General features: G+C 33.3%; 1 protein-coding gene across 3 annotated transcripts in view; it reads left to right on the forward strand.

Annotated features, from left to right (window-relative positions):
* LOC132700707 (homeotic protein antennapedia-like) overlaps positions 1-27,282 on the forward strand; it is a 227,053-nt gene that overhangs the window by 68,685 nt on the left and 131,086 nt on the right. The window contains exon 1 of one of the 3 annotated variants that reach the window (XM_060668200.1): positions 23,277-23,355. The exons of the other annotated variants lie outside the window; for them this stretch is intronic. The gene's annotated coding sequence lies outside the window, so the exon portion shown is untranslated. Of the gene's footprint in view, positions 1-23,276; positions 23,356-27,282 lie in introns of those variants that run through there. 3 annotated transcript variants of the gene reach the window in all.

Consider the following 27,282-nt stretch of genomic DNA (forward strand, 5'->3'; position numbering starts at 1 on the left):
AAATCATAATTTATGCCGTGGTCGCATTTTACTAAAAGATTTTATTTATGGCGGAGTGCTATTGATTGTTCAATTTAAAGCTATCAATAACGCGTTGACAATGAGCGCGTCACATTCAATGATTCAAACAAATTATTATTTATGCGTTTCTGTGATTGATCGGATTTAATGAAAAATTTTGCCGTCGGTATGTTGATAAATTTTATAAATGTGTGGGGGTAGAATTAATCGATGTTCGTAGGATAGACAAATTAGTTGAATCAACACTAAGTAATTTGACGAAATTTCAACAGGGAGATTCAATTCGGTAACACCAAAAAAGGTACATAATTTGTTTTTTTATTCAAGTAAGTGATAGTTTGTTTCATTTCTAATCTCTCTATTTAACAAGTTTTCCGAACATATTTTCCTTTTTATCATTGCTTAAGTTTTCCGCAAGCTAATAAATTTTAATTATTATGCTTTTATAACTAAATATAATAAGTATATTGTATGTTGATGAAACCAAAAACTAACCAAAAAAATTAATAAGATGGGTAACGCTGGTCCTTGATTTAACAATTGCAAAACACCTAAAAAATATCTCAAAATGAAAAAAATCTAACCTAACCTTATGGCAACCTTATCAAGTGGATAAGCAAACATAGTTTTAAAAAATATATTTGAAGACAAAAGATAAAAACATAACCTACACAATTGATGAGATTTTACTTCACTATTAAAAGCTGCAGATCTGGTAACTAAATTTCAATCCAGATTATGGAAATCATGCCAAAATTTTATTTCTTGATTTAAATAGCCTGGACGTTTGGAGGCGGAGATTAGCCATACAACTTCGTTCATTTTGGGATTCACTCCTCTATCGAATTTTTTATTTCATCAATTAACCGCACAGACTGATTCTAGGTGCGCTGAATTCGTTTCAAATTAGTAAAGAATTTTTTATAGTTTCAATTCGTCGTCCATTGCCATGCTCAAATTAGTTTGAATATTGTCTTCTTTTGTGCTTCCAAGTAATAACAACTGACATTTTTTGGGGTTTAATTCCAAGCAATGTTTCTCAGAAGCTTCCAACAAGAGTCTTAGATTCTCCTTTTGATTTTAAAATTATCTCGGGTTTAAAGGGTAAATATACTATCGAATCATCAGCACTATCTGAAGACAAGTGGTTCAAGACAGACCTTCACTCCCAAATCCAAGATATTTGTTGAGTTCCTTGATCTATTTTTGATTTGTTAAACTAATAAAACAATCTAGCAAGATAACGTACGGTTTCTTTGATCGAATTAAGTATTATGTTGAAGCCAAAATGTTTTTATAATAAGTTCTTCGTTTTCTTCACGTTATTTCCAAACTTTTCCGAACATGTTTCTTGTTTGTCGTAACCGAATTCGATAACATTTTACCGCACACATCATATCGTGTATTTTGTACCTAAACCAACCCAACAATGTCGCCTGTATGAATAATGGCTTCTCTGCAAACTTTTGTGTTTATGTTTCCCCCTACCCGGGGCCTAATACGGTTTTGGATGCCTGACCTCGAAGGAATTATCGGCGATCCTTTTCTAGCACGCTAAACTGTGGCATTTTGGATTATTGTGCTATATAAAGGCTATATATATATAGCAAACATTCCTTGTGAACGCAGCTTTATATAATACATTTTTTCACCTTTACACGAATTTTTCGCTATATACAGGACCTTAGTAAACGCACTAAAGAAATCACCTGTTGAATATGAATAAAAAGTCAAGAAGTAAGAAACCGCGAGATAAATGATTTAAAAAGAGTAATTTTGATCGTTAATAATTTATAAAGTAACACGTTTTGAATTAAATTACGGTGTTTACCGCAATGATAATGCTATAATGATAATTCCCATATCTGTCTGCCATCGGGCATAATGCGGATGTGCGGTAATCATTTTTCCGTAAGAGATTGTTATTACAGCGGCGTACTCGCATCTCCAGAGACGTGTGTTGAACTTTTTTTATTTCCAATGTTTAAATTTATAACGAAATAAGTATTAGTCAAATTTTATTTGAAAATATGTATTTCAAGTTATGTACGATGCTAACTATTTAACTATCGCGTTCCAGCGAATTTTTTGTTTGTAGCACGGCACTGATCAGCAATAAGATAATCATAAGAATATAATGCGAATCAACAATGCCCGATTTGAATTATTTGGGTCCAATAATACGATTACTCAACTGTTATTGAATAAGGGGTTACGTCGAGGAGTCAATTTGCGTTTTTAGAGGTGAGCACCTGTTACTGAGAAGGTAAGTGAATAATTGTCCATAAACAGGTATAACGATAATTGTAAATGAAAAATACCCAGATCCTTCAAATAGCCAACGTACTACTACTATGCTTAAAAATGTCAACTCACGAGATTTGAGACTGACGTGTTCGGACGAAAAATTGATTTGTTTTTTAATTTTTAGGTAAATAATTATCTAAAACAATGGATTACATATTTTGAAACAACAGTGGGTATAGTGTTAGATAATTAATTTTTGGATTAATAGTTTTTTACGAGGTTATTATGCATTTATCTTGTCTGCCCCTCATAATAAAACTGAGATTGACTCGTAATAGTCAAAACTAGAAACTGCTTATGACAAATGAGTTGTACAAAAGCTGTACAAATTTCATTCAGCAGCCGAAATCAACAAAAAGGGAAAATTGAATGATTTGCGAACTAGATTTGTTAGGACAAATTGCCGATTAATAAGAAATAAAATTGATTGCTAAACTAACCGTTCTTGTAGGTTAGGAAAATTATAGATATTCTGAAATAAAATTGTCATGAACTAAGAAAGACACCAAAAATTGCTGTTAATAGATCCTTACAATTAACGAGCAAACCAAAGTTGGTACTTATAAAAAATATTTATTAAAAAATTTCGGTTTGTGGGAAGGAGCCAGTAAAACAAAGACTATTTTTCGACTCTTATGTGGACCCCTTTTGTCCCCTTCGATTATAAAGGATCCTAATTTTTGACAAATTATTTTATTTTTTTTTTTAATTCTTGAATTCATTATCAATGTAAATTTGTACACGAGGGTTTAAACTGATAAGCTGTTGTAAGCCAAGTAAAAAAAAATAATGGGTCAAAAATCAAGATTCTTACACTTTCACGTCTTGAAGATGGTTTTATAAAGTGCCGAAACGCTGCCATTCAAAGATTTAATCGTTTAATTTATCGATTCCAACAAACATGAAGCTTTTAAGAAACAAATTATTTCCTGTGTTGATGGGGAAAAATGGTTTGGTATTGGTAATAACCTAATAAGCTCTCAGTTTTTGGCCATCTTCCATCCATCGTTCCTTCTTCCATAAACTTAATTTCATAATCTGAATTTTGTGCCACAAATTTGCTTCATATTTTCTCCATTTTTTGGTTGTACTTACTGTAGAATTCTAATGCTGAGGATGGTTGATTCAACTAAACCTGTACATCTTTTTCCTAATTTATGATGAATTGTAAAATATCTAGGAACTTTCTATTTGATTCACGATTATCGCACTTGAGGTTATCGCATATGCCACTGATGCTTTAACCTTGCTCTTCTGAATTTTCAGCCATTTTCGTTTCCTTTTATTCTCCAAAAATTCTCACGCCAACGGCTGGAACGCAGAAACCGTCATTCGTGCGCAGTTAATCTGAAAGAGATGAATTAATCCGAAGTCCATGTCAGCCAAACGCCGGCGATAATTTATTGCACGAAGGAAACGAAATTTTGGCATCGTTTTATCTAAATTTAAAATCTTAATCTGCCCGCCTAGAAGTGGAGGAAACTATAGCGTGTAATTAGGTAGATTGAATTTTGTTATAATTAAAAAGTTTTGTCTGAGGAAGATCCAGTTTTTTTTCGATACCTTTCCATTCACGCACTGATGAATATTCAATTTGTAAATAAATCAAATTACTACTTATTATACTAAATTGATAATAAGTATTTGAAATAACTGAATCTTCAATAATAATTCAAAAATTTCCACAAGGATTGGGTGTTATTTTTACTAAACACATACACCACATTTTACCAACTATTTTTGATTACTCAAAACATGCTCCATTGTTAATTAACGTTATAAAAATTAGTTTTAGTTAGTAAAATAACAATTATAGGGAGCTATTTTGTATTATTTAATAATAATTAGCAATATTGCTATTTTGTTTGTCTTGTTGTTTGTTTACTTAAAACCTGCTGCTTTGTCAAATACCCTTAATAAAAAAAATAGCAAATAATAAATAAATTATTGAATAAAGATTAAAATTATTTGATTATGAAAAAAAATAAAAATAAAAATATGTCTAAAGCCGACAGCAACCGAATTAGTTGGTTATAATTAGAATCACCATAGAATAATGGAATCTGTATTAATTAAAAACAAGTCTTAGAGTCATAACTGAGATATTAAATATATTATTTAATTTATGTTTTATTACTTTATGCCAGACTATAACATGTTTAGCTCTGTTAACAAGAACAACAGAACAACATTTCGCATCAATATTGCCTTTATTATGCTACCTAAAAGCAGTACACCCATGATTAGATAGTATTTTGCAACCAATTCAAATGTGCACAATCATATCCGTTATTCAAAAAAAAAAACTGTATTTCAAATATTTTCGCGCACGAGCAGCATTTATTTAATACTTGGATACCATTTATTTCATAAAATTCTTTCATTTTAGAGACTATATGGTGTCTGAATAAGCGGGTACTATATGAAAGCAGTAATTTTAATTAATTCTCAAAGTAGTTGTATTTAAGTGATATCGAGGATCAAAAGAAGTTCATAAAACTTGTTGACTTTGCTGAAGGTTTTGTGTTGAAAATGAAATTTATCGTCATATAAACCAAAAATGACCTGGAAGAAAAAACAGAATTAGAATACGGCGCCCCTAGCGGCGGATTTGAAAAGCATAATTAGATGAAGAATTTCTAATCCATTTTGTCAACATTGTCACTTTTCTCGTTCTTTTCAGTCAGCTGGCCTATTGATTTTTTTAAGTCGAAATATAAACATATAAAATATGAATTTGAAGAAATCACTATATCTGACTATCTTCAACCTTTAATTTGTTGTATTGAATGGTCCGTGATAAAATAAAAACAATTACACAAATGGAACTATGTAATTAAAAAAGTTACGATTAACTATTTTTATCGGAAAGCCGGAGGTAACTTCGGCTGGGGGTTCGAAACCCGGACGCCGCCGCCGTTTTGGGAATTAAATGGTAATTGATCCTCCACTAAACCGAGAGAAATACCGTAAGCAAAAAATCAATCAAGCCCCAAACGTGTTAGTAAAATGTATGGCCCGATTACGCGTTTTATACTTTCCGTTCTGCTTTAATGCCGATTTGCCGTTTTAAATCCGTTATAACACTATTTTGCATGAAATACCGTTTCTATAGGAATAAAAATTAGTATATTCTGCAACTAGTTTAATAACCAACAAAATCCCTTTTTCATGTGAGTAATAAGAAACTAAACAAATTTCAAGTATATATAAAACTACCTCTAAGAGGGAACAAGACATAAAAGTAGAATTACTAAAAATACAATAGCTGCCTTAAATATTTCAAATATTTTAATATCGATGACGTGGTTTTCGTTAGTGCTAAATGTTTCTAAACAGAGAATAAATGTGACCCAAATGACGTCCTCTTCATACGAGGGCTGCCTTTTATATTTCGGGATTTTCTTAAACTAGTCCTGCCATCTGGCGACTAACGTTTTTATAATGAAGTTTGACATTTTGAGGTTAGCTTTACTCAGTTAGGTTTTGGTGAGTGTTCTTTGTGTTTTTTGTGATAAATTAACTTGATTCGACTTTTGGAGTTAAAACACCATCTAGGACTACTGGACTTCAGTTGTGGTCGTAGTTTTCTTAAGGATGAATTTCGTGAAGTTTGTCCAAAATCGCGGAAACTAATTTTGCAGGATCGTCATGTGACTTACCATGAGATTGAGGTATCTTTGGGCACTAGTGGGACCAGCATACATACAATTTTGCACTAACATTTGGCCGCTAAAAAATTTTGTTCGCGTTGGGTTCCACACGATTTGACATCAGCTCAAAAAAAGACTCGTGTTGATTGGTAAGGGAAATGCTAAAAAAATAAGATCGCGGTGCTTCCAAACACGTCTATGATATCGTGACAGGTGATGAATCATGGATCTATGCATATTAACCTGAAAGCAGTCGACTGTGTGGGTCTTTCAGAATGAGACAAAGACCACCAAAATTGTACGTTCGCTAAGCACCTGGAAAAAAATAGTAGCCTGTTTTTTCAGGAAAGTTTGCCACGTTGCAACTGTTTCTTCGGTGAAAGTAAAACAGTCCACAACCATTTGTTTGCCGAAAGTATTCGAAGAAATTAGAAAATCCAACCGCCGAAGACGAATCACTCTCCACGACGACAATGCTACTAGCTCTCACCGATCAGTGCAAACAAAGAACTTTTTGAGCATTAAAAACGTTGATTTGATGAGCCATCCACCATATAGTACTGATTTAGCACCTAATGGCTTATTTTTATTTCCATACATTAAGAATAAATTACGTGGCAACGATTTTTGACACCAGAAGGAGCGATTGATGCGTTTAAAAAGTATGTTTTGGACGTGCCCGAATCGATGTGGGAAAAGTGCTTTGATGATCTATTTTATCGAATGCAAAAGTGTATTAATCATCAGGGTAAATATTTTGTAGCTTATAGTTTTTTATTACAACTCCCGAAATATAAAAGATAGTCCTCGTATTCAATTGAGCAAACAGAAAATGATAACATTGACTCGGGGATGAGTTTTAAATTAGAGTATCTGTAGAAGTCTATAAAAAATCTTTTTACTTACTAGATTTTTTTTTACCATTAGTTATTTTATACATTTTTGAAATTCAGCACGAATACATTCCGACGTGTTTTAATATATCGCTTTCAACCCATGGACAAAGTACCAGAAACGCGCGAATTTACTCGTAATGCTGTTTATTGAAGCTAATGTTTTAAGGTGATGCTGTGCGAAGTAGAATATTAAAATCAAATTCTACATGAAATCATGAATTTGCTTTTTACGATTTTCACTATCTGTGTTCGCATGTGCTATCAAAAGTACATAGGTGGTCAGTGGGGGCGGGATTATAAAGGGTGATTCAATAAGGGTTTCCACATTAAAATAATTAAAAAAAATCGGATGAATATAAAAATATACAAACATTTTTATTTGCCATTTTAGATTAGTGTATTACAATTAGGTATGAAAGATGATGTCATTCAAATGACCCCCGCGACTCATGACGTAATTCATTTATTGAAATTTCCTATCATTTTTTGACACACTTCAAGTTCTATGCCGGCTATTTTGCGTCTAATGTCCTGTTTCAGCTCTGGAATAGTGTATGGTTTATTTTTATGCACTCTGCTTTTTAGATACCCCCAAAAAAAAACTAGGGGAGTAAGATCACGTGATGGCGGCGGCCAATTTATATCGCCGTTACGTGAGATAATCCGACCAGGAAACTTGCCCCTCAGCAATTGCATCGTTTCTCTGAATGTGTGGCAAGTGGCTCCATCCTGTTGGAACCACAAATCTTCAATCCTTCAATCTTCGTACCTTCCAACTGCTCCCAGAAAAAATCAGATATCATGTTTCGATAGCGAACACCATTAACCGTAACAGCGTTCTCCGCATTATCCTCGAAAAAAAGGGTCAATTATTCCTCCGCACCAAAATACGCACCAAAAAGTCACTTTTTGAGGATGCATTGGTTTTTGAACAATCTCTCTTGGATTTTCTAGTCACCAAATACGAGAGTTGTGTTTGTTTACAAAGCCACCAACGTGAAAATGTGCCTCATCGCTAAAGATGATTTTCATTGAAAAATGAACCCCTTGTTCTCGTATGCATTCTGCAAACACGCGGCGCTGTTGACGATCTCGAGGTTTCAACTGCTGAGTTATTTGGACTTTTTGTGGGTGTAGATGCAAGTCTTTTATTAAAATTCGCTGTGTGGTTAAATACGTAAGGCCCACTTGCTGCGATCGATGACGAATCGATGTATTTGGATCTTCGGCTACGCTTTCGCGAACAATGGCAATATTTTGATCTGACCGACCTGCACGAGCACGTTGAGGGACGTTGAGGTTAGCTACAGATCAAGTTTGCTCAAATTTTCAGTTTGCTCAAATTTTTGAACCACATTCCAAATTGTCCTCTCGAAGGCCGATTTTGCGGGCCGAAAAATTGACGTAGAGCCCGAAATGCATTTTTTCTTGCACAATTTTTACACGTTGTTTAGACGTATATTGCTCCATGACTAATTTTGTTTATGTTTTGAGGTTAGAAATCTCATATAATAATAAATAAATACAATGACGTTTCAAAAATATTTCAGATTGTAATGTGGAAACTCTTATTTAATCACCCGTTAGTTCTGAAATCATTATTGTGTGTACATCTTCACAGATTAATTTGCATAGCTCAAAAAGAAGTTATTGATTGTTCCATATACTCAGATTCTCTAACAAGGTTACAATTTCTTTCAGAAATTCGTGTTTGTTTGGTCTTATTCTCTCTTATAAAAGAACTTCCAAATCGGAGTCGCCAGTTTCGGATAAAACTGAATATTCATATTTATGTGAGGGATAAATTTTTGGCACTGTTGAAACATTCGCTTTCATTTAGAAAAAATAAAAATATATTTAAAATAATATAACTTCCAAACGCATCCAAACGCACAAAGTTTGCATAACGCGCATGTGTCAACAATTTGTTTGAATATTTGCTAGTTTCCTGTTAGGAAATGGTTTGGGAACAACAAACTGGTGGTTTGAAACTGCACACACTATAAACTAAAAATAAACTAACAATATTTTTTAACTTGATCACATATGCATGGACATAAAAGTGTTTTTCTTTCAAACAGGACTGGTTTTTGAATAATTCAAACATTCAGAAGGTGTAGGCCAATAAACCTCTGACAATTACTTACGTATTTTGAGAATTTTATGATTCATTCTGTCACTTGCGGCGCCTCATATTCTTAGAATTCATTTTTGATTAACCTAACTAACAGGACACCTTTCAGAAGCGGGACAAAGAGTATTTTTAACTGCCTCGGAGTCGATAAAATTACGGTATTTTTCCATCGGGAATTAAGAAAGCATCTTAGGTTTCTCGGAAATCGGTTACTCGCCCACGCCACAAGGAGACGATTTCGCGCCACAAACTCTCATTAGAGGGGATAAAATACTGCCGGTCGAATAGTTAATATAGTAGCGTGTTCCGAGAAAACTACGCCCCTCTGACTACAGCGTCCAAATTCAAAACGAGAAAGTGTAAAGTGCTTACTTCCCTTACCATATAAACAAACTAAAGATAGATACATTTCGTCACCTAACTTCATTTAGAAACGATGTCGGTACAACTTTCACAGACACACACGAGAACAACAAAACGAATCAAAGGCACAGCTGTCTTTTTCCCATCAGTTCCCATCAGAGAAAGCACCCCTCTTTGTCTGCAGGTATTTCTATCTCGTACTTCCGCTGAAATATGGTCGTCTTCTGTGCCATTTTAAAATAGTGCGGCCTATATAGCGATAGATTAAAAAAACTTGCTGATAGCAACTTAGAAGGATTGCTTCATTCGGGTTTTTTGCGATCTTGTAATTAGTTGTAAAAAAATTAATAATCGTTTTTTTGGAATAACAGAAAATATTTTTAATAAATCTTAAACTGTGCAAAAAAATTAATCCTTTTTTTAACATAGGATTCCATTTTTCGCGTCGGATTTCGTCGCCAGCGCTATACAACTATATATGTATATAATGCGTCATGCTTGCCTGTCTATCCGCTTTCCAAAGCCTTAGAACGCCAGCGAGCTACTAAATCAATACCGAGTCTCGGAAAGAGCTTCCCACACCACGTCCCACCTCGCCCCGAGCCTATCCATTTTGATCCCTTCGTCATAAAGCCACAACGCTCATCTTCACTTTGGAAAATTGAAAGTTTGTGTTGCGAATCTTTAGGTGGGGGAGGGGTTAAGCTCGGGTCAATTTATTATTACCATTTCAATTGAATTAACAATAATTGTCAAGCGATTTAAAATTTAACATATAAGAAGGGTTGAATTTCCAAACGTTCTAAGTGACACTTTGGTCAAAATTATTTTGTTTTGGCTCCAGATGCAAATTTTTGAATTCCTATGGGTCACATGTGTGAGATGTACAATTTTTAGTTTTTTTTTTGCGCCAAAGCTTGTCAACTGTAGGTATTAAGTTTGAAGTATTCGACGTATTGAAACATATTCGTATGTTTTGGAAATCTTCTGCTGCCCTGCATTAGATGTTAAATATTATCCAGGTAGGTCTTACCAATGTACTCAAAATTGTAAAATAAAATTGAAAATTGAAGTTTTTACATCTTGAATTCAACAGCGGGTTTTGTGTGGGACTGAAAAGATTAGCCAGCATTATGTTATAATATCAGGGGTTTATTTTTGTTTTTATTTTATACCGAAACGAAATAAAATTTATAAAATATTTCAATTATTTGTCCAGTTACCCAATTTTTTTATTGCTCTGGATTTTCCAATTTTTTTATTACTATTGAAAATTTATCTACGCTAAAGGTTTGAAAATTCGGAAAAGTTTTCTAAAAAATCTTCTATATTGAGTGTTTTTTTTTTCAGTAACTTTCGATTCAAAAGTAAATCTAAAATAGGACCAAAGAATGGCGGTACTTCCGAAGGATTCAGGAAAGATGTAAAATTTTGACTTTAAGTTTTTAAATCTTTATATAACACTAAGTGATTTGACCATTTCTTTTTTTTTCATTTGAAAACTGTTTGGAGGACATTAAGGGAATTACTGGTGGGATTTCTAAAAGATAATTTGGCAGCAAAGAATTTGATTAATTTGTCGAGTATATTGGTTATAATATTTTTGATATAAATGTTTCAATGTCTCTTTTAGTTCTAAGCATATAGAATTTTAAATTATAGATCTCGATGTTCCTAAAATTGGATTGATCCATATAAAATACGAAGAGCGATTTTCAAATTAAAATCCATTTCTATAAATCTATTTTTTTATGGTTACGTAGTTGTAATTATTAATGAGAGCAAAATTAACATTCCCTAGTCATTCTTCTTCATTAAAAAAGACAACAGAAGACATAACGTATAACAAAGGGCCGTTATCTATCCGCGTTGTATCTATCTCGTCAAACACCAGTTTTCGTTTTGTAGCTTAATCAAGGTACCGCAGGGCGTCTCCTAGCACGACAAAGGCGGCGCGCGGCCTATAAAAAGCCCTTAATGGATCCCAGACATGAACCTTGGGTCCCTACACCGGAAAATTATTTCATGAGAAACTTTTAACTGGGTTCCCGAAGCCGCCGTAGCTCGGGCCAGCGATGTAATTTTAGAATGGATTTTGTTGACATGCAATGATGTCGTGTGTGATTTCCCGTACGATTTCGGGAGTTAGATGTTATCAAACTTGTGTGTGGTAGCGTTCAAGTAGGGGGATACTTTTGTTGTACGAGGTTTTTTGGCCGTTTTACGCGTTGTTAGTAAAAACTAAAATTGTAAAAAAAACATACATACATATATTTACAATTTCAAGAACTATATATGATTTGGGCCATTTTTTGCTTAGTTGCTTGCTTATATTTTTAATTAATTTAGATTTTTTGATCAGTGATATTTACAAACATTTATTTACAAAAACTTTAGTTTTTTCGTTATATTTCAATATTTATACTTCTGGAATGCCGAACTCTGAACAGTAAAAATTATAATCTTAAAAGCTACGAATAGTAGAACGTAATTCTTCCTCACAGAAACTTCTTCGCCGTCATTCATCATCCATCTTTAACCAGATATCTTGAGCTTTTTAGAACTAGTAAAAAGTGGTTCCTTTAAAATTTGGCGCTGTTATAAACTTATAAATAATAATTTGTAAAGTGGACTACAGTTTTTGAGATAGTTCTAGTTAGTTGAATTTACTTTACTTATTAAAGGTTAAATTCGTGCCACAGAGTGACACAAAAATCTTATGAATATTATTTATAAGCAAACACATGGACTAATAAATTATTGAGCATTTGGAAACTAAGGATTTCTTTACCTATGTTTGTATAAACTTCCTTTGCACGTTTTGCTACATGATTCATACCTTATAAGTTTAGTGTTTTTAAATTTAATTAAGTTAATTAGCAAAATCTACATTAAATCGTAGTACTGCTTTTGTACGTACCTGCGACAAGATATTCCGTATAAGATGTAATTTTAACTTCATTTATTCTTTTATTTTGAGTAAGTATTTTGTATTTGTATTTGTTTTTTTGTATTTAATTAACGGTATTTACACAAAAGGGCAAAACCATTTTTCCGGAATACTTTTAAGGCGAAATAAAACTTCACCATTATAAATAACTAAAAAAGAAAATAGTAAGCAACACAAAATTCTTAGATTCCGCCGCCGCTATCTAGATTAACGCGAATTAAAAAATATTTATGCAAAGCTGTGTGAAAGACGACCGCACGGCCATTAAACATTTCCTTAATTAAAATCTTTTGACAATTTATATCGTCCAACACGTTCACACATCCTACATTTTGCCTAATTTATAGAGCAGGATTGTTCTTACATTTTAGGCGTTTATACATGCGTTTTAATTTGAAGAACGCAGCGTTTCCTTATAAAAAAGCTCATTTAAAATTCGTTTAAATAAATTTTCTGATTGTCAAGAACTTTCCAAATCGAAATTAATGTGCCTTGGCATAGTGTGTTTCCAAATGTCATTCCAACGGTGATAAAGTTTAATGAATTCCCTTTTCGCAAAGATTTTGATGTTTTGATTCTATTATAATTTCATCAATAGATATTTTCGCATTATCAAATTAATCTTTTTTAATAATTAATGATAATAATTAATAAGTAATTAATAACTATGGAGAAAATGAATTTCATTAAATTCAAATTGTTGATTATTATTTGCTTGAACATATAATCTCTCGACTTTGAATGATGTTTTTATTTGCGAAGTGATCTTACGTCATACGTCACTAGTGTATTTGTAGAAATGTACCCAAAAACTGATGGTCTTAGAAAAAGAATGGTATGCAACCCTTTGAGAAATTGGTTTATTAAGCTCTCGCTCCGCTGGCACCATTTCAAACTCGTGACTAAGATTGCCTTTTTCAAACTCGTTGAACTATTTAGACTCTACGAAAACTCCTGAATCTTTTTAACATATGAATGAACTTGGAGTATTGTGGAAAAAAATGTTTGTTTAGAAAAGTTGGCAATTAGTTAATCATAATAGCTAAAAATCTGCAATTACGCGTCGCCAGAAGGATGCTATACCATATTATATCAGGTTAATGCCTCCGCATACCGGGTGTTTACAAAATTATGCAAATTTATCACTATATAAACAACGGTAATTTATTTTAGCAATAAAATGAACTATTCATTCTTAATCTAAAACTATTATAAGATACCATCGTAAAACGTTTTGGAGTCAAAATAATAAAATAAGAATAATCTATGATTTTTGGATTTCTCATTTTCTTAACTTGCTTTTTTATATAAGCGGTCTGTCAACATTATATTACCAAATTCTTCCCACTGCAGGATTAAGTTAGAAGGATAATATTTAGGTAGAGACCTAAATTATTTCTCATATTAAACGGCCAATACCAAAACAAATTTTCTTTCTCTCAACTCCTTTGTCTTTCTTTTCGTAAAATTAGCGTTTTTTTTTTCTGATAAACAGCGATGAACAGCGAATGATAGAATATTTTGTATGCACGTTTATTTATGCAAGTAGACTTAAATTCGTGTTATTTTTAAACATACGTGAAGCAAACTAATTCTTAACCGCGTATTTACCCCTGTGCCTATTTATATGCAAAACAAGATTCTATTCCTGAAACATCACCGTTCCGTTTATCCATTAATTACATTAATATGTTAATTAAACAATTATCGCCCGATGTAAAACAAGTCTAATTTATTGCTTCAATTACGCATTTTAATGAAATTTCCGCAAAACAATACCGCAAGTTCAACACAATTATATTTGCAGCAAATATATTATATTTAAATAAAACTTTCGATACATATATACGTACAATTTATTATTCTTATTAAAGCGCTGCTGTCCCCACGGATTCCCGTAATATATCGTCAACCAAAATTTTTCGCTAGCAATAATTAATGTTATTGCATATACATTGGTCGCGTCAATCCTCGTCGATAAATTTATCGCTTTTACCATATAGGTAGTGGATCAGTTTCCCAATATTAAAAATAATGTTAACAATAACCGGGCCAACAATAAATTCTTTATGTTTCCTAAGACAGCGACGGAAAAAATTCGGAAACGCCTAACGGTTTTACTATCTAAAACCGTTACGGTGTGGAAGTGTGCAGCGCCTATTTTTTCTCTTATTAAAGATAGGAAACCGTTTTCATGGTCTAGTAATTGCCAGGATATTAAATACAAGCCCAATATAATAATATAGAGTGAACACGCATCTGTTTAGCAGGTCCGGCGGAAGCGCCAATCTACATACATCTCAAATCGATTATAATTTTATTTTTTAAGGCGCAGGAGAAAGAAAATTTAAACTGGATCGGAATATTTCTGTCATACCTGAAATTAATCTCATATTTTACCCTCATCAGGCACCTCATCACTGTTACTTCTCTCTCTGTTACTCTAGAACTGCTAGAACAACTTCGTGGCTAAAATATTGCTTACCAAAGTTGCAAAATGCTATTTTGTACGAGTCCGCAGAAAGCATCACTTTATCGGTTTCTTTTTCGCACTAGAAAAAAGTGTGATGTCAAATATAAAACTTTAACAAAAAACGAAAATCGACTTCTTTGGTCTTCTATTCGTCCGTTTGGTGCTAAAGACACATCATTACTTTCGAAGTATCGATACCTTCGTTGCGTTGCGGCATCGTATGGATAGTTTTGTAGCAGTATCGGCATCGCAAATAAATAATCTATTTATTTTATCGTAATGTATTTATATGTATCGCTTAAACTAACCTACCTAATAGTATAAAATAAGTAATTAAGAAAAACTAACCGATATTTTTTCGCCAAATATCGCTTGGAATCGATAATTGGCAAGAAAGTGTCGATTTGGTATTCGGTATCGATACTTTGTTCGCATCCCTACTAGTGGTTGTTCTTTGGTCGGGAAATTGTTACATACTAACGGAATATAAAGAAAGAAACTTTGGAAATGGATATCATTTCAGTAGCATCTCTTTTTTTTGTAAAAACATAAGCACTATCGAAAAGGACGTTGTCGTAATTGGAATAAACAAAATAAACGTTTTACGGCTCTGTAGTTTTAAACATTAGTTATTGTATTTTCAGTGATTAAACGTTTATGCCTTGTTCATTTTTTTTCTGTTGATGAGAACTATAATCTTATGGACTTGCTTGGCTCTTTCTGAAATACGGCGCAAGGTGTTAGCCCCGAAAACTTTTAACACCTGTGCATTGACTTATGCCATGCTTTCCATCTGTGCTTCTTATACCGGAAACAAGAACGCATAAAATCCGAAACGTAAAATCTTGTTAATTCAGATAAACAAAATCTAACGGTCGAGAAAACTGGAAAGCTTGGTTGTACAAATTAAAATTTTGCTTCCAAGGAAGTCATAAAAACTATTTTTTTAATTACAAGCCGTCGCTACTTGTCGTTTCCTTTACACGGTACCTATGTTAATATACATTTATTTTGCTGTGTTAACGAGCTACTGCAATAAGAAACCAGTCGTTGTTTTTGGTATATTATAGGCCCTCATTAGAAAGCTGCTAATAAAGATTTGAGGAATTCATCCATTTTTGACTAAAAAGCAAATTCCATCCGTTTATTAGCAATGGAGGACGACATAAAAAAAAACTCTAAGCAGAAGGTAGGTGGTACGAAGGTTGCTATTTATCTTTCTGACCTAATAATGAAAAAACAAGCAATTAGGATCAAAATTATACCAATTTTAGAAGCACTTTTTCCGTTCTTATATATCGAAAATTTGATTCTTGAATGTATCAACAGCTTCTTCAACAGTCGAACGTTAGTCACTAAATTTATTTTTGATTTGCTGGAGTAAAGAGAAATCAATGATCCCCACATGATCCTCCAAAGAAACCATGTTTCTGTTTCGGCAACATACAACATCAGATACAAAATAGTGTGTTAAAGTGATTTATCTCATTTATTGTTTATTTTAGAAAAAAATTGTTAATATGTTAAATACAGACTAAAATAAAAAATATTAATTTTTCTGAAAAAGTCAAAGGGAACACCCAGGGTGTTCATACTTGCATTAATTACTCCTATTAACGCTCTTTCAATTTTGTTAAGCATCCCCTATACCTATCAGAATTTACAAGCAACAAGATACCGATAGAAGGCAGCCAACTAAAAGAATTCTTGAAAATTTGATGAATCGTTTTGCTCGAACTGGAAATGTTGCTTATGATAAAAACGAAAGTGCCAAGACTAGTGAACGAGGAAAATGAATTTCAAGTATTACTTATTGTCACAGAAGTGTACCCACATGTCAATGTAGGACAAATGTGCCAAAACTTAATAATTTCTAAGAGTTCTATGAATAATATTTTGAGAAAAAGTAAATGGTATCCTCATCAAGGACTCAAAAAAAATTATCAAGTTAGATCAACATTTTGTGAAATGGGCACAAGAAAAAATTTTTTTTTTGAAATGTGTGTTATTTACTAATGAATCGACATTCCATAAAAACGGTTGTGTCAATAGGCATCATTTTCACTATTATGCTAACAATAGACTCCATTTTATAATCACTCGCAGTCAGAAAAAATGGTGTTTGAAATGTTTGGGGTTGGGAAATAATAAGACATAACCTTGTACGGCCTCATTTTTTTCAAAATACAGTTTAGACTTTTTAGAGCAGAGGTTGCGAAATATCTTAAGAAATACTCCAAGCGAAGTGAAGCCAAGACTGTGGTTCCTTCATGGTGGAGCTCCTGCACACCATGCTCATCAAGTTACGAACTAGTTAAATAATTTGTTTCCTCAAGGGTGGATAGGAATTGGTGGTCCGATTAGATGGCTACCTAGATTACCATTAGCAGATCGTTAAATGTTCTGGGAAAGTGTGTGTAAATCGCTGAAATATAGAACATGTGGTGAAAATCATTAGCTTTTGTACGATGTCATCAATTTTTAACCTTGTACAGCAACTTTCTTTTATCTAATAGATATATGGGAGCAACCCTCGCACAGTACAGTGTGTTTTTAATTATTTTACACTGTAGGACTCATTACGAAGAATTAAGTCAATTAAGTCGCTTATTTGTTATATTAAATTTTATGGTTTGATGGTTTATATAGTAGATTCCAAATTACAAATCCTTTAAGTTTTACGTGTCCTAAACATTTCTCTTTGAGGTTATTCTGCTGGTACCTTCTCTATTACAGCATAAATCCATTAGTCCTCGTATGTTTATTTTACCGGATGCAAAAACCGGCTCTCCTTTCCGAATAATAAAAATCTATCGTCGAGTTCGCAAACAAAAAAAAAACGAGAAATTCGGCAAAACTGTCAGTTTGTGTATGAAAAATGGCGTCGGCGAACAAAAGAAAATCGAGTGCTATGGTTCCGGTTGAAGCGACGCGGGGCGGCGCGGCGGCACAGTTCAGAGCAACGGGAATTAGCATTCCGGTCATGATGGGGACTTCAGCAGATTGGAGTTGTGTGTGTAAAGAGGGATCGACTCGGCATGGAAACCGCTCGCTGGTTCTGAATTTGGAGGATTAACGCAATCCGCATTTTGTCGAATTATATATGAAGGCTCCCGAAAGTACTAGTTAGTTTATCAAATTATTTACCATTCTAAGAAAAAAGTATATACTTATAAATGTGCAAACATAATTAATTTCCTTTGAACAATTTTTTTGATAGAGAACAAAATCTACCTTTTCAGTTATCTTGTCAACAAATTTAAATAGAGAACCAAAGCAATACCCAAAAGAGACTCCACAATGTAACCAAAATCACAGTCCACAATTTTCCGGAAGGTTCATAGATAAAAAGGTTTTGAAATTATTAAAAGATTCACTTCTATAACTGAAACTTTATACTTTATGGAAAATGTGAATGGCACCGCACAGCGCACATAGGGCAATTAAATCAAACATAAAAAAACATAAAATTTGATATCAAATTATTATCATACACGTTAATCATTTGATATCTTGATATTTATTAAACCGTTACACATGGTAAACAATAAATATAAAATAATGAAATGGAATGGTTTGGAAAACTCATTTTTTGATCACTGTAAAACAAAGTATTGATATTTTCACGTCTTGCAGTTTAATTTGACGTTTTATTTATGTTAGTTTTGGCGATTTTCTTATAAGCTGCCAAAAGAAGTGCCACAGTTTTTTTTTAGTTTTAATTGGTTTAGTAGTAAGTAACCAACCAAATAACAAGTACCCAGAGTACTACAGTACAGTACAGTACGGGCAGTATTTTTTAATTTAGAAATTTCGTCTGATCATAAATTTAGTCTTTCTTTGTTGTGATTTTTTGAGATAATGGGTGTTTTGATGGCTTTTATTGAAATATATAATTAAAATATCTTTGAGTAAAAGCCTTCTCTCTTTTTGTATTTTTTCGAGTGTATTTTAATTTAAAAAATAAATAAATCGAATCAATTTTTAAGCAATTAAAAGATTCTATTTTATCAGCATCCTATTATATCTGTATCGCCCTCTGTCAAAACTGACTGAGAGTGATGGCCAGCGAGGTAACTGCCTATATCTCGAAAATGAATAATCACAGAGCTTCTTTTGTTTTAAATAGGACTGTCTAAGCAAAATCGCTGGAAGTTATTTTCAGTGTGTAAAACGTTCAATAGAGGGCCGGAAAACTTACACCATGCAGAAAAATATATTTTTTTCTTTTCAATTTACCCCATTTTCTCATTCTTTTTGTGTATAGCTGCTATTTATAATTCTGGAAAAAAACTAAATTGACGAGCTTGCTGATTAGGAGTTTGAAATCAATCCAGGGAGGGGCCTCTATTCTGCGCAAAATTCCACTTGCTGGTTGTTCGATTGCTAGAGAATTTTGAGGTTGTTAGGAAATCGCTGCTTATCAGAAACTGGAAATCAATCCAGATGCTGGAATGCGTATCACCCGGTAGATGGACAAGTACTGCAATGCCCACTACGAGAAGTACACCGAAAATATAGATATATAGACTATAATGCAGTAAGACAGCCGTAAAAAATACTCCAGAAGGCGAAAGGCAAATCTCAATGGAGGCTTATGGTCACGACTAGAAACTGCTAATGTATAGTACAATCTAATTGAACATACAAACATCACAAACATTAATCGATTTATACAAAATTTTGGCGCATTGCTGCGGGGGATCGATAATTTGTTTCAATCTCAGGAAATGATTTATATTTAAGACATTAACAAAAAGTTTATTTGTCTACTTTTCGCTGAAACAGAGAGAGAAATTTTCTATGTTAGTTTCTATGGAGGTTAACAGGTTCACTGCCTCTTGACTAATTAGACATATTAGGTCTAAGCTTTCTCTAGCTAAGCTATGATTATATCTGCTTCTTCTATATTTTTTCTAAAATATATAAAAACATAACAAGTTCTTACAATGAACTTTTAGCAAAAACTCTTACTATTTTTGTATATTTTATTCAATTACTCCTTTCAGAAACTACATTTGGGTAATAATTGTTACAAATCGGTGTTGATAAGCCAAAACAATAATTGCTTCGGCGGGGACATTAACCTTGTTAATACACTATCAATGGTTTACTTGGCGTTACGTGTTTGCACACGTGATTTATGCCTTTAACGGTGACAACAATTCAATTAGATACAATAGCGATACTGGAACACAAGTGTGCAAATTGTCTTGAATGGTATTTATTTACATCTTGCCTGACCCAATGGAATTAAATATCAATTTGTTTCGGAATAGAGAAGTCAAGCGGAATTAATAACATGTCAACGGATTTGTGATGCATTGGTTTAAAAATTTCTTAAAATAGATATATACCGATAACCGATTTACATTGTATGTTGAGTTAAAAGTAAATAAGGAAAATATGGCAAGTGGTAAAAAGAAACAATTACAAGCTACCACGATGTGTTTTGTTATATTGAAACATTTTGAATTATAGCTCTATCACAACCCTCATCAGCCTCAAATGTTACAGCTGTTTGTACCACTTGTTAGCACCTACAATGTTGAGAATAAAACCTGGGACTTTTGTGTTTAACCCTTTTGTATGTTCATGAATAAGCATTGTTTTCAAACAAAAATTTAATTTTTCTTGTCTTTCTTCTCTTTTCAATATTTCCATGTATTTTCAACATTTCGGGACCTTTTCCAAAAATATATTTTCGGCAATTTAACAAGAACACGGATGACCTCTGCTTAAATTACAGTTTCTCTGCCCAGCCGCGAAACCCATAAAGAAATCGAAAATCTTCGCTGGTATTTTAAGACAACAACGTCTCGAAAAAAAAACGGCACAGTAGTATGTCATTGAGGCAGTAAACCTTCCGGTAAATGTGGAATAAAACGCTTCTCTAAACGAGACCGGCAGAATCTAAAGCTGTCAGCATCGATCGTAAACCTTTCAGGCCGCGTTTCGTTTTAACTCCCAAATTCTGAAACATCATCTATTATCTACAAAAAAATTATTTATTATGCGGGTTCCCAATGATTTATATTTCGGATATTTATTGGTAATATTTCTCTAATGCTGATAGTGAATATTAATAAGTTTATTAAACGTTTGAGGGACATATGCGTTTGGTAGTCATTAGACATTCGTGTTCCTTCAATTTATGTATGCTTAGCCATTGATGTAAAAATGCTATCCAGTGCCACGCCTGGTCATCAAATTATGCACATTCGACAAGAAAAGATAGAATATGGTATTAACTGAGTTAGCACATTGACATTCAGTAAACTTTATTAGAATTTCAATTCTTCAATTAATTTCAGCTACAAACTTGTATACTTATTTGCGGTTTATTTACTTTAATTTATTAGGAAAAGGTAAGAAAACAAAAAAAGGATATTTTTCAACGGATATTTAAAACGACCTCACGACAGATTCATAACAATACAAAATGGAAAAGTCGCCCAGAACATTTATATGATCAATCAATTCATCGCACTTTTTGTTAATTATCAAATCGACGGCGACTTTAAAATGCAACATGTTCCGTTTGTGACATCTTTCATTTGATACTGTATATAGCTAAAACCGCATCTTTAAAAACGAGATACCCTGTACATACAAATAGTACTTTATCAAAACAGTAAACAAAAAAAATCTTTTTGTTTAATGACTTCGCCTATATAAATTGGAGTTTTTTTTTTCTTGGAGAATTTAAGACTTCATCAGTTACTTGAAAATTAAAAAACAATAGAGAAGCAGACAAAACTTTTTTTCACCAGAACTCTTCAGAATCAACTAAACTATCACTGTCCGCAAAGAAATTTATTGCTATACCGCCCTATACTATTTAATAATTATATGGTTATAGTCATGGAGAAAAGTAACAAAAATGAGATTTCCTAATAGTTGTGTTCGCCAGCGCCGTTGCGAGTTACAGGGCGAACTAATTTTCTGGCCTTTTCAACCAGAAGTAAAATAAAAAACTCAAAAAAAGGAATAGCATCAAATCGAACGTCGAAACTTCTATTATAGGTTGGTTTTCTTGGTCTTTCATAAGTAGTCATAGGACGGAACAATGTCAGCCCGTACCCCGAATATTCTCATTCAATTCGTCACTCTCCTTAGTAATAAATTAATACAGAAAAACTTTTTACCGCAGACAGCATTATATGATTGCATGATGTATCAGAGAAGTTTAAAAACTGCAAAAGTTAAAACGGGATGACGGGATTGAACCAACATCATAGGAAAAAGTCTCCCAAACTGGAAATCCAGCCGCTTGTTTTGTTGCGTCCAAAAAGAGCAACGTGACGTGGACCGACGAATGACGAGCCCTATACTTGATACGTTCGGGGAATAAACACAAACGCCTTGAACGTTTTCCGTAATACCTTTGTCGGACGTATAGGAAGAGAAGCAGGAGCAGGAAGAAGAGGGCAAAGAGGGGACGCATGAGCAGCAAGCAGGAGACGCGCCGAGACGCTCGCTTAACACAAGTACGGATTTGGCCGACGCCGAGATCCATCGCAGCTTCCTCATTTTAGTAACGGCTCGTATCACGGTTTGGTGCTTTTTTCTGTGGCAGAGCGGTGCCGGGAAACCGAGTGACGTGTTATATTTAATTTCATTAAATCTGCAACGAGGGAATTGTGCAACGTTTCAATTCGGTTTGGGCAATAGGTATTATTTTTTTTCTAAATTTGGCGTTACTGTCGAGGCGCGTTGATATTTTCTGTATTTTGGACATTCATTAATATCGGCGACAATTTTATTAATAAGTGCATGAAAATCTCACATTGGATGTGCCCTTTTTTGAATAAAAAGTGAGGTTAGGTGAATTAGTTGAAATTCTAGATATTTTTGCTCGTTTCCAATGAAATAACTTACGTTTTTAATGAACGACGATGTGCTATTTGGAAGAAGAATGAGTTTAGCCAATTGCTATCAATTAGTATAGATGTAACGGTAAACTAGTTCTTATTTTATTAAACTCTTGTTTCTCCCCAAAACTTATTCAAAATTTTACACTGCATGACGTACTAATAATGCTCGTTGCCCCTACGTCTTTTAAGCGATTGATGCAACTCTAACGTAAAGCAGAAGTTCTGCAATTTTTAAAATATATAGGTAAGCACTAATTTAATTTCCCTCAAAATCGGACTTTCAGCTTTCCGTATCGGGCAATAATTTGTCGTACATATCGCAGCCAGCATCAATACGATGTCATGACTGACACATTACAAAAACCAGTCCAAGTAGAATCATAAAGACATCAAGCGTGTTCTCGATTGGCAACAGTTTGCTCGCATCATTTGTTTTGAAAAATGGACGTGGAAGGAGAGTGCTCGGTCATGGTTTACGACATGTTATGGCGCGTGTTAGATCACGTCTAGTATTATTTCCGATATGACTAAAAGCGAATTTGACTACGTACATTGCACGAGAGTGACGCGATGACATTCGGTTGACATTTTCATGTGACTGTCTGGTGTTTATCTATTCGTTGGACCTTGATTTGGTTTTGTGAAAATGCGACGAAGGAAACATCATTCGGACTGAATTAGGTAAGTTTGGATATTTTAAATTGTCCATTTTTATTGTTTTCTTGTGAACTTCTGTGCTACGAGGCAAGCAAATGATTATCAGTGGGTTTTAATTTTCAAGATTGAAGATATTTTAGTTGTCACAGAGAAATACATCGCGAATTCGTTAGCTCTTGCGCTTACAACTGCGATGGTGTGTTAAAGATTTAGTTAAAACCAAATTAATATTTAACGCTGATCTAGTGAAACTTAAGGCATTCATTTATAATCAACTCTATAACCAAATAGAATGGTAAGTGGCATGAATGTAGACCAGATAAATTATTCAGAGCCTAAAAGTCGGCAGTCAACATAAATTCCGGAATAAATAAAAAATCACTTGTCGCTGTACTCCTTACGCTTTAATAGCTCGAGGCAACTGAATAACACAAAGCCACTATGTTGTTATACAAAACTGTCTTTTTAATAACTGCAAACACAAAACAAATCTTACAAATCGAAAAATATCGGAGAACCCCCAACAACTTTTTTTTCTTCTTCGACGCTACTTCTAAATTGGCTGTCAAAATGTCAAACACTTGCCGAAACCATTATTCTTCATTTGTCATTCTCCATTTTCCACTTATAGTTAATTTAAACCTTTTATGTTAATATTTCATGTTAATGAAATTAATTGTCAATAAACAATAAAATAAAAAGTTGCTTTCTATCTATTTCATCGTTCTTATTTGACGCTCTAATTTATAGACTTTTGATTGGTTTGGTTTGAATTTTTTGTTTCATATTCATTTCATTCAGCTTTTGAATCTTAAATTAATAATTAAAGTATTTTAATAATAAAATTAATGCAATGCAAAGATGCATGGTTTTATGCTTTCCATGTATTTTGGCCAAAATGACTCACAGCATATGTACATATGTTGATGGGCAGGACATTTTTTTGAAATTTTTGAAATTGTGTAACTGATCAAAATACAACCTTCCGCAACGCGCAAAAGAATTTAATTTTTTTCGCCTTGTCAAAGGCGTAGGCCACAGCGGCATAGCACAATAGCAATGTATTTTTGGACATGTATCACCGACACCAAAATGTAAACAATTTCAATTGCGAAGGGCTTAAAATAACCTGTTTGAGTAAACGTGCCCTGGGGAATTAGCGAAATTAACAATGAAACCAAAAGATTCGCATAATTCATTATATTAAATGGGAACATGCCCGCCCAACTTTGTTTAAAATTATCAAACGACCGCATTAAATTGAATTCGGGTATCGAATATCAAACGGGGGAGATAACAATTTGAAATACGCAATAAACCACGTATAGGAGTGAACGATGCGCTTTTGCCGTATCTAGGTGTGGACGAGATAGTAATTAATGTTTTATATTTTGTCAGACAATGGACGCCCATTAATCAATCTCAAATATTTAATTAAAACATGCGGACAACGGATTTCATAAAGATTTATGTCGTTCGGAGGCGACTGCTATGAAAATTGATTTAATTAAAATTTTGTCGACGCCCGTATATAAATTTCCCGACGTTTTCTTTCGATTTTCGCTAGGGAGTTGGGCACACACACACACTTTTTTTTTGGAAATTTCAATCCCTTCCTTATTCGCGATTCAAATTAATCATACCTTCCTGTATATTTCCGCTACGGTTGAATTTTCTTTATCGTACTCTCTGTAGTCACAAAGTCATTTTAACAATCACTACCCATAAAAACCAGTTTTTTTTCCACGATCTTTTAAAAAGCAAAAAGGGAAAATATCCGAAAACGAGCTTTTATTTAACAGTCAGACGCCACGCTAGGCGCGAAGAAAACTAAGTTGTTTACAATAGAGCGCTGTAAAAATAGGGTGAGCGACCCATCAGGCGAAGATGCCACCTTTTAAAATGGTCCTGTTTATCTCTTTAAAGTGAAAGTTTTTGAATAACCGTTGCGCAAGCGAATTTTGATTTACGACCCAAAGTTCCGAGAGAATTTCGAAATCCAAAGTTTACAAGCTTTTCTGCGGGTCCAACAGTGGAAGATCTCTCCTATTTACATAAAATGTTTTGAAGATTTGTTCGATGGTTTATTTTTTAACTTTCCAGGTAACCTTGCAATGCTTTTAGTATTTAAAATAGATTTGTTCCCGCAGCTTTAAGAAATGCGTTCGTATACAGAGATTTCTGATTTGACTGATTGATTTTAATCCGAAAACTACTGCTTTACCACCTGATGCGCTGTTAAAGAAACTTTGTTGGTTAGGTACTCTACTGCAAAATAAATAAGAACTAAAAGTTCAGATTTTCACGAAATTATATATTTTGACATGACAATTGTTTCGACAACACCGTGTCTTTATCAAATTTCTTCTTTCTTCTTCTTATTTATTTCGATAAATGGATTTTCATCAAGTAAAAGCCACCTCACTTCAATACTCTACTGCAGTTTAGTAGAACCGACTTCATGGTCTACATTAGCCCTGTAGTAGCAGACATTACCTTTTTCGAACGGTCTTTAGTCAATGAATAATATAAACAACAAACAGGAATTACATCAAATTAACCGGCTTGTAATATATCTGAAAAATTGTATTATTTTTCACCTATGCGTTAGCACTAGCTTAGCAACATCACATAGCAACTAGATATATAATACAGGAACTTTTCAAGTGACGAAAAATGTTGGGAAGGGCTATACCCGGTCATTTGATCTCGTTAAATGTTCTGGGAAAACAAGTTAAATATGCAAAGATCGCTGTTTAGAAAGAAAATGGCGCAAAGTGCTTTCTCTAGCTTTCCTTGTGCTACTATATAATCTAATAGCTCTATGGTAAACACTCATGAACTTGTTCGAAATTGGTTGTGAGAAAAAACCTAATATCGTCCGCCTTCGTGCAACTTGCTAAACCCTTCGCGACTTTTAAATTTTATCAGAGAAACGGAACGTACCTTTTTTAAGATCACCGAAGCACAATAACTCAGTAATGATGATAACCAAACAGTTTTACCTAGATTCACAAAAACAAAAACAATGGCAAATTAAAAATAGAAAAAATTTAAACTTGAACTAAAACAGTTCAAGCGCTATATATTTTTTATTTATTAAAAATTTAAATTAGCACAAAAGATAAACTATTAAACACCATTCGCAATGAACCATTTTGGTTTAATTATTCTTCGAAGGAAGTTGACGATATTACAGTAATAGGACAACTAAAACAGCAACATTTATAAAGTAACTATTCAAATTTGGCTATTTTTTGTAAAATATTTAGAGCTAGCTGCAAACAAGCAATTTTAGTGGTAGAGCTATGTGAAAGCAATCATGTTCTAAGCGCACATAAATGCCGTTGTAAAAGTTATTAATATAATGAAACATACAGTGTTGACACATTAAGTTAATTTCGAAATACCCAAAAATTTTGCTTTTTTAATTCTGCTTAATTAGAGCAACATCAAATTGTCAATGTGGCTTATCATTTTATCACGATGCTTAAAAAATTGACTTTGGCGGTTGGGGACGGTATGGTTTGATCGATCAATAACAGGTAACCAGTTTTATGGTCAAAAAGATTGTTTAAATTTTCTGCAGAATTTTTTAATAGTGTCTGCTAACTGCGTATCTTGTTCAAGACGTCTCGATTAAATTTCTGGGATTTCCCTACATTTGTTGACCTTGAAATAATATTTATATTTCATGTTAACATTCGAATACCTACAAATAGAAAAATCTTTATAAATTTTCATTGTACAGTTTTATTTAGCTCTTGCTGTTATGTTGCAAATTTGCTGGCGAAGGTATAATTAATTGGTCGATACATTGATTTATGTTCATTTCACGTGAAGGTATTAATACCTATGTATTAGCTGATTCGTATTCGATACGGTAAAGGTAAAATTTAAAAATAATTTTAACCGCTAGTTTAGGTGTAAAAATTGTTACATTGTGGAACC

Source organism: Cylas formicarius, unplaced genomic scaffold, assembly GCF_029955315.1.
Source record: "Cylas formicarius isolate icCylForm1 unplaced genomic scaffold, icCylForm1.1 PGA_scaffold_4__25_contigs__length_36172078, whole genome shotgun sequence".
NCBI classification, from domain to species: Eukaryota; Metazoa; Arthropoda; class Insecta; order Coleoptera; family Brentidae; genus Cylas; species Cylas formicarius.